We start from the raw sequence: 13,383 nt of genomic DNA, 5'->3' as shown, positions 1-13,383 counted from the left end.
TTCAGGGGACAACTTCAGTTGTTATCAAGGTGGTGATGCCTGGTGGATTAATTCAGTGAATACATGTTATTTGGTTGTTCATCTGAGCTTGGTAGAGCTTTTTCAGGCTAGTGAGTGTGGAAAGATGGTAATCGTGCAAAGGGACCACATCACTGAATAAGAGAGAGAAATCAAAAATCTGCAGGAAGATTCAGACTAGCCATTCATCACACCCTGCCTCAAAGGTCACATATTTTGTCAATATTCCACTTTCTGCAAGATGCAATACTGGTGGTGGAAAGATCTTTAAGCAGGTTCTATGTGTACAACACCAGGTGATGTGTTTATAGCTGCATAATTTAAATAAATAAATAAATAAATAAAAAGGCTAGAAGAGGTTTTGGTCCATTTGTGATGGACGTGGTAGGCTAAATATGTTGTATTTTGTATGAAAGTCTTCTTATGAAAACTTAAAGAAAATAAGTCTGCTTTTCTGTAGCAAGCCAGTCCTTGACATCCAGACCACCACAGAGGCAGAAGTAAACTGACCCAGGGCTGCCAACACAAAACAAGATGAACCTTTTCACTGAGTGAAGCACTGTGGGAACCTGTTTCCACCTGCACAAAAACAATGCCTGTACTTTGCTCTTGGTGTATGGTGAGGAAGGAGTGGCTACTGTTTACACTAGACAATACTCAGCCTTGCTGCAGGATAAATTTACTGCTAAATGTGGTGGAGACAAGGATTTAAATAGGTGCCATCAGATATGGTATCCAAACCCAAGCAGGGAGATTGTCACAGCTGTTCCTTTGCTCAGCATTGTCATCATAAATTGATTGCATCTAAGTCCATCTGCAGCACTGTCACCAGCACCCTCCTGGACAGTTTCATCTGCTAAGCATCTGGCTTTCTTTCATAAATGATAATGATATTTTATTAGGCTAGCAAAAGGTACTTGATAAAACCAGTCTTAGCAGTGGTTTAGGGAAATAAAATAAACTAAAAACATCAGGTTTGCTGGGAACTTCATGCACAGGCAATTTAAAGCAGTGTGCATGACCAGAGGGGCCCTGATTGGGACTGGTCCAGCCCAGAGACGGGAAGGTGGGAGCATTCACACCCCACCTGCTCCACCAAGACCGTGACATGGTTGGAGCTGCTTTGCACAAGCACAGTCTGGCAGGGCCCCAGAGCAACTCTTCTTTGCACACACAGCTTAGCAAAGGCAGGGGAAACTGCTCAGCAACAGGACACTGAGGCGTGGAGACCTGCACAATTCACTCGCTTCTGTGCACCGTGGTCAGGATTTGAATCTGGATTTCCTAAAGCTGGTATCATCCCTCTCCCAAAACCTGCAAAGAACATGGCAGAGGCAAATCTTTTCTTCTTTCTGCCCTGACTTAAGCTGAACACACATTTAAAAGCTCAAAGCCAGCTAGAGGGAAGTAAACTTTATTAGTGGTGCTGATCTGATTAGGCTGGCAGCAGAACACAGACAAACACAAGCCCTTCCCACCAGTCATTATTATGTCAGAAAAATCTCTGTGACACTGTAAAGGTCCTTTGAATTTTGGCTAGTTGCTTTCCCAGAACAAGCCAGTGATTCATTTCTATATACTGCTCATTATTTTGTCAATTTAAAAAGTTACAGGAATTGTTGTGATAACATTTAAATGGCAAGAGGTGGCTGACCTGTGCCAGTAGTGGTCTAAGAGTCCTGTTCAACCCACTGGCAGTTAAGGAGGACTGATTATCTGCACTGCTCAGCTGTTACAAGATCACTTCTATAACTTTCTCCTAGGGATATATTTTCTTCCCTGACACTATCTTGTGCTTTCTGGAACTCCAGCAACTCTGATGTGTAGATGCAATTTGTTCATGGTAAGGCTTGTAGCATGCTGCTAAATGAATTGACAAGTTCTGATTTCCCCTTACTGAGAAAATCCCCACTGCTTTGAGCTGGCTGCTAAGCAGCGTGTGCAGGGTATAACCAACATAGAGTTTGGAAATTATGAACACTGATTGGCTATGTATGCTTAGTAAACAGTTATAAACTTTTTGGTAATGATAGTAAAAGATTCTGACAACTGTGGTTTTCTGCTTTCTTGGCCATTTACAAGAATACAAACAACTCCTTCCATGATTTCTCCTTGCAATATTCATATCTGCTAAAACAGATAATGAAGGTATAAATCTGTATACCTACTTTGCCTGATATCTATGGCTAGTTTCCTATGGGGACAAAGTTCACCCCTCCAGAGAACAGTGCAAAGACACCATCTCCCAGCAAGATAATATATGGTGAGGTAGACAAAGGCTTTGAAAACTCCTTGAAAGGAAGAGAGGATTCATTTAGGGCTCCTCCTCATTACTGTTCACTGTTTCTCTATGTAATGTCTTTAATATATGAACATTTGTAAGTATTGGTTCTCTAGTTTCATGTGTTACATGCACTAGGGAGAAGGGGAAACAACATCTTCAGTGCCAAGAGAGCTTGCCACTCTGTGACTAAGCTCAAAATATTATGTTAACTACAGAGAATAAATAGTAGATAGCAGTTGCCCCTTACAATTGTTGTTGGGAATAGTGCCTTTTCTATGCTCAAAACTGCCAAAATATTGCACAAGAAATATGTTCCACAGTCATCCATTTTCTGAGCTCTCAAAGCCTTGGCAAAATAAGTATCCATGGTAATTTTGGTCCACAGCTCCTTTGCAGACAATGCAACAGCAGTGGAGCAACTGCACGCTGAACATGGCATTTAAAACAGTAAAAAAAACATTGTATCTATGCAGAAAGCCTACTGCCAGACCATACTGACCGTAAGGGTTGCTGGGATCAGTGACCTGATTATTCTAAGCCTCTTCTTTAAATTTCAGTTTTGGATCCCTCCACTGAACCCTGGGATTAATCCAGTGGCTGAATCTTTGAATGCATTCCTATTGCAAATGGGGCTGGGACCTCCCAAGACTCGGAGCAATTAAAACTCTTCTGACTTTGTTTCAAATTCAATGATGTATTTTTATAAGCTGTAAGAACTGAGTACTTGGAGGGAGGGAAAAAGGAAGGAGCAATTGGAAAAGGTCTTTATTAAAATTTTAGTCAGAATTTAGTAAAAAGAGGCTTATTCTATGTGAAATGAGAGGTGTCAAAGCATAGTACCTGGAACACTGTTTTAAAAAAAAAAGACCAGTGTGCTTAATACCACTTCTGCTGCACCAGAAGTGTAGTGAGTGAGTTCAAACCAACCTCACTGTCCCCCTTCTCTGCAGGCTGCAGATGGCAAATGTTTTGGAGGGAGTTTCTTTGGGGCCCATGCCATCAACATGCTGCTCCAATGCTAGGCACAATTATGAGGCTGTAGTTTCAAATTACATTGTTATTCTGAGCATCTAGAAATCTATGGAAACCAGACTGAGATTTCAGATTCCCAAGTCCATAAATTCTTCCATTGTCAATGTTGGTTATTTTTTAGATCCAAGTCATTTTGGGTAACGAAAAAAGATATGCCTCTGTATCTACAAGTCCCTTATGTTGTTCTGAAATCCTGCTTGCATGTTACATGCTCCTCCAAAATGCTCTTGCAGTTTATGTTCATTGTAGCGTGTTTTGTAAAAAAAATATTCCCCGTCATTTTCCTTTGTGCTGAATCTGGCAATATTAGCTATTTCACTCTACAGCCCTAGTTAGAAAGCTGTGAATTTCTTTTCTTCTGTGATTTTCTCCACTGTGTTTTTCATCTCATCACTGAAATGGAAATATTTTACTAGTTAAACGGAGAAAAAAAGTGTGTAAGGCAGATGCTGTTTCATCATCTGGCTAACGCAGAGATCCTCAGCATGCAGAATGGTGGTTTACTGCAACAAATTAAGTGCACAAACTCTTGATGTGGAAGAAATGATTTCTGAATTCCCTCTGAAACTCATTTCTTCTGTAGCATGATGAGTTAATGAAGAAAATTACAATTTAGTGTCTGTTAGTGCTATAGAGAAACTTACTCTGTCTCTCAAAAGTAGCTTTTTATTATTTGCTGTTATTTTAAACTCCTTTGGACATGATTTGGAAAGAGCAGCTGTATTCATTCCTGCAGCTGAAACTTTCAGCTACCTCTTTGCTGAATGATGTCCTGTAAATGAGAAAGAACCTCAATTTCCACAGGCTAATGGGACCACTGGTTCTTTAATCAGGTTTGTTTTCTTTTAGCACTGGTCAAAAGCATGTGAGAAAGGGAGAACAGAAAAGGTAAATAACAGCATCATGTTTTTGGCTGCCCATCAGGAGGATCATCACAGTTGCTTTGGCCTTGTCCCCATCATCTGTACCAATGAAGCAGAGTGAAGGTGGCACATTCCCAGCTGTGGAGAGACTGCTCTGTGTTCAGGGTGACCGCAGGACAGGAGCGAGGTGAGAAACACAACCCATGACCTACGCAGTCCATGCTGCAATGTGTCATAGTCTGGTAGCCTATGTGACAAGAATCTGGGGTCTTCCAGTTTGGAATGAGTCATCCACACCCATCTTTTTCTGTGCAGCTCAGTGCCTGGCCTTTTCAGCTCTTTGGCAAACCACTGCCTCTGGGTTTTGATCTGGCAGAAGCATCTGATGTCATTCCTCATAAAGATGTGGATGTGTTTCCTGTAATGCTTACAGGAAATAATGGCACTGAGTTGGTTTGATTTATCCTTAAAGTCAGTAGGTACATCTTATGCCAAACTTTTGTGCCTTCAGCAACTGATGCAGACAAAGATTTTATTGAAAGGAAGAAGAGGGAAGAAAAAAAAAAAAAAAAAAAAAAAAAAAAAAAAAGAAGATTCAACTTAAAAATATAAATTTATTTTATTTCTAGACTAATCTTCTGGAGGTTTTCTTTTTCTCCATAGCAGCAGTCTATAGTGCATTTCTGCTATATCTTTTCCAATTGGGAAACAAATAGATTGCTAAAATGAATATTTCAAAGATTTTTCTTGATTGGCAGTTTGATTTCCTCTGACATATATTGTATAATGCAAGCCTGTCTCAGGAATCAGTATCATCAGCAATTTTGTTATGTTGATCCAGTGTAGCACCAATAGGTGACAGGGATTGCCATTTCCCTTTTCTTAGGCCTGCATGGCTGAGAAAAACAAATGTTCCACCTCTGCTGCAGATCTCGAAGAGAGAGAGGCTGCTCTCTGAATTCCCTTTTGAGGTAAAACTAAGTCTTTAATGTATACATCTACATGTGAAAGCAATAGTGACATTCAAGACAAAGAAAAAAAAAAAAAGATTCTATTCTAAAATAAATTATTAAAATCTAAAAAAAAAAAAAATCTAAAAAAAGAAAGACATTTTTAAAATATTTAGAAATGCAGAACATGATGAGATTATGAAATCAGCTGAATAGAAAAACACCATTTCCATAATATATTACACTCAAGAGAGACAATTCTGTCTGCCACTCACATTCCAGCAGTAAGAAATAGTAGGTGAACTCCAAAGCATGAAAATGTAAAGTTTTTCGAACAGCAGCAGTTAGGGTTAGGCAGCCAGGACTAGGCTGTGCAGGGGGATGCTCTCCCTCTGTGCTGCCCTCTCAGCTCGCACCTGTGCCCAGCTAGCTGCATGTGAGCTGGGAAACAGCAAGCCAAGTCACCCGCTTTCTGTTGTGTGTTTTATAGGAACTTTTCTGACCATGTCAGACTATTTTTAACCTACCTTTTTATTTATAAATCTTATATTGTATTCTGAGTTAATCTGTCAGATTTTCTCTTCAACAGCAAGAGCGTTTAGACAATTAGCCCACTGCCAAGGGAAATCTTGGGATCATTGTCATCAGCTCTAATGACAACGCTATATTAAGGATGTTTTAGGAATAATAAATCAGTGAAACAGTGGTTTGAAATGACCCAAGAACTTTCCAGCACAGTGATTTAATAACGTAGTGAATAAAAAATAAATCTTAATAAATAGTAGTGGCCTAGAACAGAATCTGCCTGAAGGAATTTTCCAATATTAGTTTTATTTGCTTGTCATAATACATTTCAGCTACTTTTTCCTTTTTTCTGTTCCATATATTATATTAAAGATGAAGGGAAGTTTCCTATTCTATCTAAGCTTTCTTTCTTTTCATGAGACTTCTTTCCTCATTAGTTAACTAGAAATATATTAAAATACAAATATTTAATAAACTGATAGAACAATTTAAGCCAAGTTTCAAAGTGGTTCTTCTAACCGTAGGTGGGTGCCTGGAGAAGCAACAAGGAGAAAATCCCTTACTTTGAGACGTGTTTAAATTTTTCTTTCTTCTTTTGTGCAGAGAGGAACCTTGTGATCTCACTCTTTTGTAAAGTAAATCTTCGTCAGATTAAATATGAAGATCCCTATCAGAAGGCACTTGGCTTTGACAAGCCTGACAGAGTCCTATGTATCCTATGGTAATGGCTGGCACTGAAATAAAAAGGACTTGGATAATGAATAAAGAATATTTTAGTAGCATGACTCATAAGTAATACAAAGGCATCTCTGGCAATGTCTGTACTAATTACAGACCAGTTGCTATGTTGTTACAATCATGGATATTAAGTGTGTGGGATGCTGAAATGTGTGGGCATTCTGCTAAGCTTGATCTCAGTTCCCTGCAACTAAAATCCTGTCTGTCCCAGCTGGAAAGTGGGCAATGTATGTAGGTGCCTAAATCCGGGCTGACGGTGACTAAATGTGTTTCTTTTTTGTTGTTTGTTTGTTCCTGTCAGTCACAAACTTTCTGAGCTGTCAGAAAATGTGAAGGTGATTACATAGAGTCGAATTTAACAGCTGACAGTCCCGTTGCAGGTTGGTGCTCTGGGTTCTTACCTCATTGCACAGCACTGCCACCATGCAGCATTTCCAGATCGTTTTGGTCAAAGGGTGAGAGAAGCAACATTTCCTAGACATGTTCTCTTGGCTCTACGCAGGCAGATGTTTGTTTCACTTCCAGCATTTCAGAGCATGAGATAACATGGGCCGTTGTGGCTTTGAAAAACAGACTCGGGTTCAAAAGGCAGGTAGTAAATCTTGGATGGGCAACTTGAAGCTGCTGGATGGGAATGAGTGCAATGGGACAGCTTGCTGAGTGGCTGCCTCTCTAAAGGATGGGCTTCCTAGTGTGGTTAGAGAGGGATGGGCTTGTGCAGTGAGATGTCAAAGTGACTCAAACCTGCAATTTAGTGAACTCAGATCCAGGTGTGGAATTTGTTCCAGTCTCCATTTCAATGGTAAATGAACTGGAAAATTACCCAAGCTCAATTTTCTCTTTCCTTCAAGGTTCTCTCTTCCTAGGTCTGGGTGATTATTTCCCTGAGTGTCATCTTCCCTTGCCCATTCCTGATCTCTCTGTCATTCAGACTTGGAGGGTTTCTTCCTCCCTCTTCTGAAAATGAGGGACTCTGTTCATTTTCCACATGCTTTAGGGATGTGAAACAAAATATATGAATGCACAGAATAGTGCTCAAAAGCTGTCCTGTCTTGACAATACTATGGGAGTCTTAGAGGTGAAGATTTTTGTACTTAAGTGGTGTGCAGTGAGGAAGGTGGTCCCTGTGCTGGGAAACCTGTGCACAGAAAATACATCTACGGCCATTAACTATCTGTGGCTACCACAAGATAATGTTTTAAAATCATCTGAAGCATGCCAGAAAGCTAAAAACTTGCAGACTACATCAGGTAAGGAGAATAAAAGATGTATGTATGATTTGGGGAAACGGGAGGAAGGGAGGTTTTGTTTTTGGATTAATATCTTCAGTAACAGAGCACAGAGACAGGAAAGAAAATTCCTGTTGTACTGTGACCACCTTCTCTAATCACACTAATAGGGCTGTAATGAAAATAACATTTAGCCTGTCATTACTACCCATGTGATGCTCCCCTATATTCCCTACTTTGTTGCCAACATTCAGGCTAACAAAACCAGGGATATTTTTCAAACGTCTCAGTTGTAATAAAGAGAACAAGCTGCCAGCAGACTTCGCTAGAATGCATTTGCTTTGGCATCAACTCTCACGTGCTGTATGGTACGGGGTGCCAGCAGAGGCTGAGTTGGAGTATACATACAGGGCTCTGAAGGGCCCAACTTTGCTGCTGCCCAGGGACTGGCGAGGGGACAGGCCCCTAACAGCACAGCATGCTTTGCTGGGTCTCTCCTGAAGCTCTTTAGCACTTTGTGTCTCTTTAAGCCATCAGGGTACTGCAGAGATTCACAGATTATGCTGTGAATAATTCACAATGAAACTGAGGATGTTCCCTCTTCTAATATCTGATCACTGTTTGTGTAAAGTATCCTTCTTATTTGGCAGATTCACTATACCACAGTTTTCAATGCACTTTTTTTTTTTTAAGTTAACTAGAACATGAGAACATGCCATCTTTGTAAACTCTACTGTGAGCACCAACAGCTTGTTAGATCCTCTGCAGGTTGAAGCTGGCATGTACTTCCTTCACTATTTCCCCTTAAAGGTAGACAAGCTTAGGCCAACAACAAGAATATTTTCCTGCTATACCTACAAGCATATCTCAACTATATAGCCACAAAATCACCATAACTTTTGTTTTTGTTTTAGAAAATGTAATTTCCCATATACAATGAAATGAATATTTGCAACTATGGCAATTACATAGTCTATTATTTAGCCCCCGAATGCATGCACAAAGTATACTGGAGTATGCTTTGCCCAACACCTTAATCAGCAGCTGAATGTAACAAAAGCCCAACTTCATGTGAGCGAATATTCATGTGTTTGCACAATCGAAACTTTTACATTATTAATAATCCTAGGAGCACTTAGAGTATTTCTTTTCTCCCAAAGGCATAATGGAGGTTTCCTGGGACGGTCTCTGGATGTGAAAATTGTGAGCAGTACACAGGCTGTTATTCAGAGAATGGTCTGAACAGGAGGTAAGGTTGTAGTGGGAGCCCATGGGCATGTTGGCACACAGGGACACCCGAGGCTCAGTGTGGCTTTACCCCGCACATCTACTGCCTGCCCACAGGCAGCAGCCAGGTACCTTCACCTGCAGCTGAGGGTTCTCTGCTGTTACTCTGGCACTGCCAGAGGTAATGAAAACTCTCAATTTCTTGCAATGGGCCAGTGTAATTTGTGCAACGTGCAGAGTTACTCACAGTGGCATTTCCAGGAGGCTGTAATCAGGGAGTTTTAAAAACATTGGGAACACTGCCAAAGCAGGGGCCATGGCAAGAAATGAACCAAGGGAGCAAGGAGAGAAGGGGAGGAGCTGTTCCCACTCACTGGTGGCCCCGTTACATCCCAGTTTCCACTTTTAAGGAGTAAAAAGCTAGCCAGGAGGAAGCAGCAGGGCTCCCACTCCCCAGGAGACAGGGACATGCTTGTTTTGCCTAAATGCTGGTGTTTCCTTGTAGTGCCTACAATATATGGGGGCTTGGGAGAGCTGTCAGAACCTGATCCTTTTTGCTGCTGTGAATCCTGGTGAAGGTGAGCAGCAAATGCACCCCAGTGCCAGGGTGATGTTGGGGTATGATTCTTTGATAGCCTCATTGGCTGAAGCCTGTCCCTATTTTGCAGGCTGAATTGTTTCCAACCCCTCATACAGGGTGTGCAGAAGCAGGATGGATGTTGTTTTTGCATGGGCAGTGCTCTGCAAAAAGCTGCATAGCAAAGACAGGTGCTAATAACAGCTGCATTGCCCCTGTCCCTCCCATATTGTGCGCTTCCCCTGCAGCTCTGCAGCACAACCCCTGCTGGTGCCAGGGATGGCTTGCTGACAGCTCCATCATAGGCCAGAAGAAATCCAAGTTGTCACAATGAGAAGAACGCACAAACGTAGAGATCTGGGTAACCAGATATAGGCTGCAGAGAATTTGCCTTATATATTACTTGAGAAGGTTAACAGTGGCAATAACACATAGCCCTGCAGGCAGCAAAGTGTTATTTCAATAAACAGACAAATGTCCTGGTGTCCCCATCCAGGAATGTCTTGAAACATCTTTGGATACCAACTCTGTCAGACAAGGTCAGTGCACTGGGGGAGGAATGAGCTCTTCCACCACATGTTCAGTAAATGGGTGGACAGCTGTGCCTGCACACCTGCTCAGCTGCTGCTTGTGCTCACACTCCAGGACTGGATGTCCCATAAGAGGCTGTGCCAACCAGGTGTCCTTCACATGTCGTGGCACTGCTGCCACATAACTCTTGTTGAGTGGGCTCTGTCAAACATTACTGTACTTAAATAAGGAAAGGCAGTAACCAAGCTCCAGTAATTGCATTCACTCTCTTAGTAAAGTTTTAAAGGCTTATTAGTGAGAGTTATGCAACCTACACCCTAAAGCAGCCTGCAAGAATTATCTTTTTGCACATAAAAGTGTAATATCTATTCATTGTATGTCGGTGTGGTGTGGGCTGAATAGCAACTGCCCATTGTGCTCTGTAGTGTGCTTGTGTTTGACTTTCATCATGAGGTGAGAGCAGATCCTACCTTAAATATTCATGAAGAAATGTCAGCATAGATGAGGCAATACAGGGGGAGGGATAGAGGTGGGCTTGCATAAATCATTTATGGCCATGAGGCATGAATAACTTATTCTGGCCACATCAATCTCAACAATATTAGTTTAATAATGTGATGCAGATCTTGTAATTAATGGTAACCTGTAAATAAAACAAGCAATTCTTGTTAAGAACATATTGGGTTGGGAAACCTGGCTGACAGCTTACAATTTTAAGAATTGTGGGACTTGCATTAATTAACCCTGTGGGGAGAATTCTTCCTATTGCAAGCTCCATTAAAATTTGTTTTCAGAAATTAAGGACCTTCACTACTTCTGAGAGCAAGAGCCCAGCTGCCTGTCTCTGGGTAGTTCGGAATCTCATAATTTCAGAAATATTTGAAAAACCTGAGTACCCAGGATAAGATAGAGCAGCCTTGAAAGATGATACTTTTTCCAGCCAAAGGTGAATTTTGTATTCCTTTCATGCACTGTGCAGCTGTACTGGTGATGGCACTCAAGGACATTAAGGACATATTAGCTTAAAAAAAAAAAAACTCTTGAAAGATGTTTTCTGAGGACTTTGAAATTCTTTATAGATTCATGTCTGCCTTTGCTTTCTGCAGCCACCTTTAATTCTGAACTGCTGGCTCATCTTGCTTTACAATTGCCTTTGGCATGCTACAGATGTGTGCAGCTGCATTGGTGACTGTGGAACTTCTTGTTCCCAGGTAAGTTGCTCACGCTCTTAACAGGCAGCCGAGCTGCCCCATCATCCTCCTCCATGTGCTGCCTCCTGGGGTGGCTGTGTGGGTCTGGGCACAGTTTTCGCATCTGAGAGCAGCTTGATGTACACAAATTATTTTTGATATTTTGCACTGGATAATATCAGATACTTGCATGATCTCCTTGCTTAAATCACTGCTAACCTAATATGGTGAATATTCCTTCCCTTCTTTTCTTGTCTGCAGAATTTGATATAATGATTTCTTTTGCCACAACCATTGCATATGACTTCACATATGAGGCTTTCTCCATTACCACGTTTTTGTCAATGTACTAACAAGTCTCCTTTTCTAGTTTATCTCCCCTTCTATACTTTTTCAGATATTGTGTTGTGCTTTGTGATGTGCTAAGAGGCTTATACTTTCAAGCATTCCTTATCAGGAAACTGAAAAATCAGTTTCTTTTTGGCCTCTCTTTGACTCTGTATCTACAATGTAAACTTTCCACTAACATAACATATACCATGGCTGTTGTGGCCTGGTTTGTCACGCTGCCCTTCATAGGCAATGTGTTAATGGCTCACGGATAAAGAAGGCAAAAAGATGTCTAGTCTTAGCACAGCACACAGTTGTGGCGTGTAGCAGAATTAGACACATAATGCCATTCCCTGTCTCCTCTGTGGGAGATCATGACTGGAAAACCAAGAAGGCAACAATGCTGCAACTATGCTCCATGGGCTCTGCACCAATCCATCTGCAACACATTAAAAGGAAACAACTGTTGATGCTTAGACCAGTGGTTGTATGTCGTAGGTAACCAAAATTAGTTGAAGAAATTAATACTGAAAGAACAAAGGAGTCACATCAGTGTTTTATACAGTGCTCCCTTTAGAGGGAGCAGGTTGGCTTGTGGGATGAATAAGTCTGGTACTGGGCCAAAAATTCAGCCTGGGGACACGAGTAGGAAGTTAGTTGTTCTGTACTAAGAGATGTCATTAGAGAACCACTTCTGATTCTAACGTTTGTTGGCATGGAGAATCTGAGCTGCCAGGTGTCATAATAAACTACAAATGATAGTCATCATCAAGAAAGAATGTCTTGAAGATACCAGGCTTACGTCTCAACTAGTGAGACATCTGAAAAAAAAGGCACATGTATTTAAGAACAATGCTTTGATTTTTTGTAATACCTGGGATAATTTTATCAGAGAAGGATTTATGTGGTGATGCCTAGTGCTGTGCAAGACATACAGAAATTAGTGATGGATTAGATTTCAGAAAGCTTATAAAAAGTGTCTTGCAAGACCTTTAACCTTCATAGCTGAGGAATCCATTAAAATAAGTATTGAAGTAATCCTTGGCTGGTACTGTAGTAAGAAATATGCTAGTGATTAATGGGTTTGGGTTAATTTCTTAACACATTTCAGAACATATCCCTGAAAATGGCAAACACAAGACCTCACTCTGCTGTAAGAAAATTTGGATGTGGAATTGAGAAAGTTGCATGTGTTTTCTGAGCTGCACAAAAACTTCACTAAGGGCTGGACACTGTCAAAGTCCTTCCCATTTTCCCTGCTGTCTGCATTGCAGTTCAGTCCAGGCTTGGTCACTATCAGAAGCCCAAGATGTCTTCTGTGAGGGAGACCACACCATTCAAATTGTTTTAGTTTTGCTTTGTGCAGTTATTGCTTTGTTCAGTTACATCTCGTGCACGAAAATTGCCTCAAATGCACTTTGGCTCTGCTCAGAGGTGTGCAGTGCCAGCCAGATCCCTGGGCACCACTGTCCCATGCATTGTGTGTCCTATGTCTGGTCACGCAGCCAGAGTTCTTGTGGTGGCAGCACTGGCATTTTACCCTCACACATGTCCCTGGCTGGATCAGGACTCAGTTTTTCCCATGTAGCGGTTTCCTCTGTGTCAGAACAGATTATTCTGCCAGTGCAGTGATCTGACAGTCTTGTCTATGCTGTTTTATGGAGCCTGGCTGCCTAATGTCACCCAGCATAATTTTCAGGGCTGGAAATAGCAGCTTAATGGTGAAAGAGCAAATCTGATTTTCCTGTTGGACACTCATAGCACTGGCAGTGCGTGGGGCTTGGTGACTCCGCAGGGAACAAGATCACTGTGAAAAGATTCATCACCACTGACGAGTGCTGGAATATATATGTCTGTACAGAAAAACATTGCTAACAGCCTGCACTTTT

This window comes from Aythya fuligula, chromosome 13 (genome assembly GCF_009819795.1).
Source record: "Aythya fuligula isolate bAytFul2 chromosome 13, bAytFul2.pri, whole genome shotgun sequence".
In the NCBI taxonomy this organism is placed as follows: Eukaryota; Metazoa; Chordata; class Aves; order Anseriformes; family Anatidae; genus Aythya; species Aythya fuligula.
Note: the sequence above shows the minus strand (reverse complement) of the source record.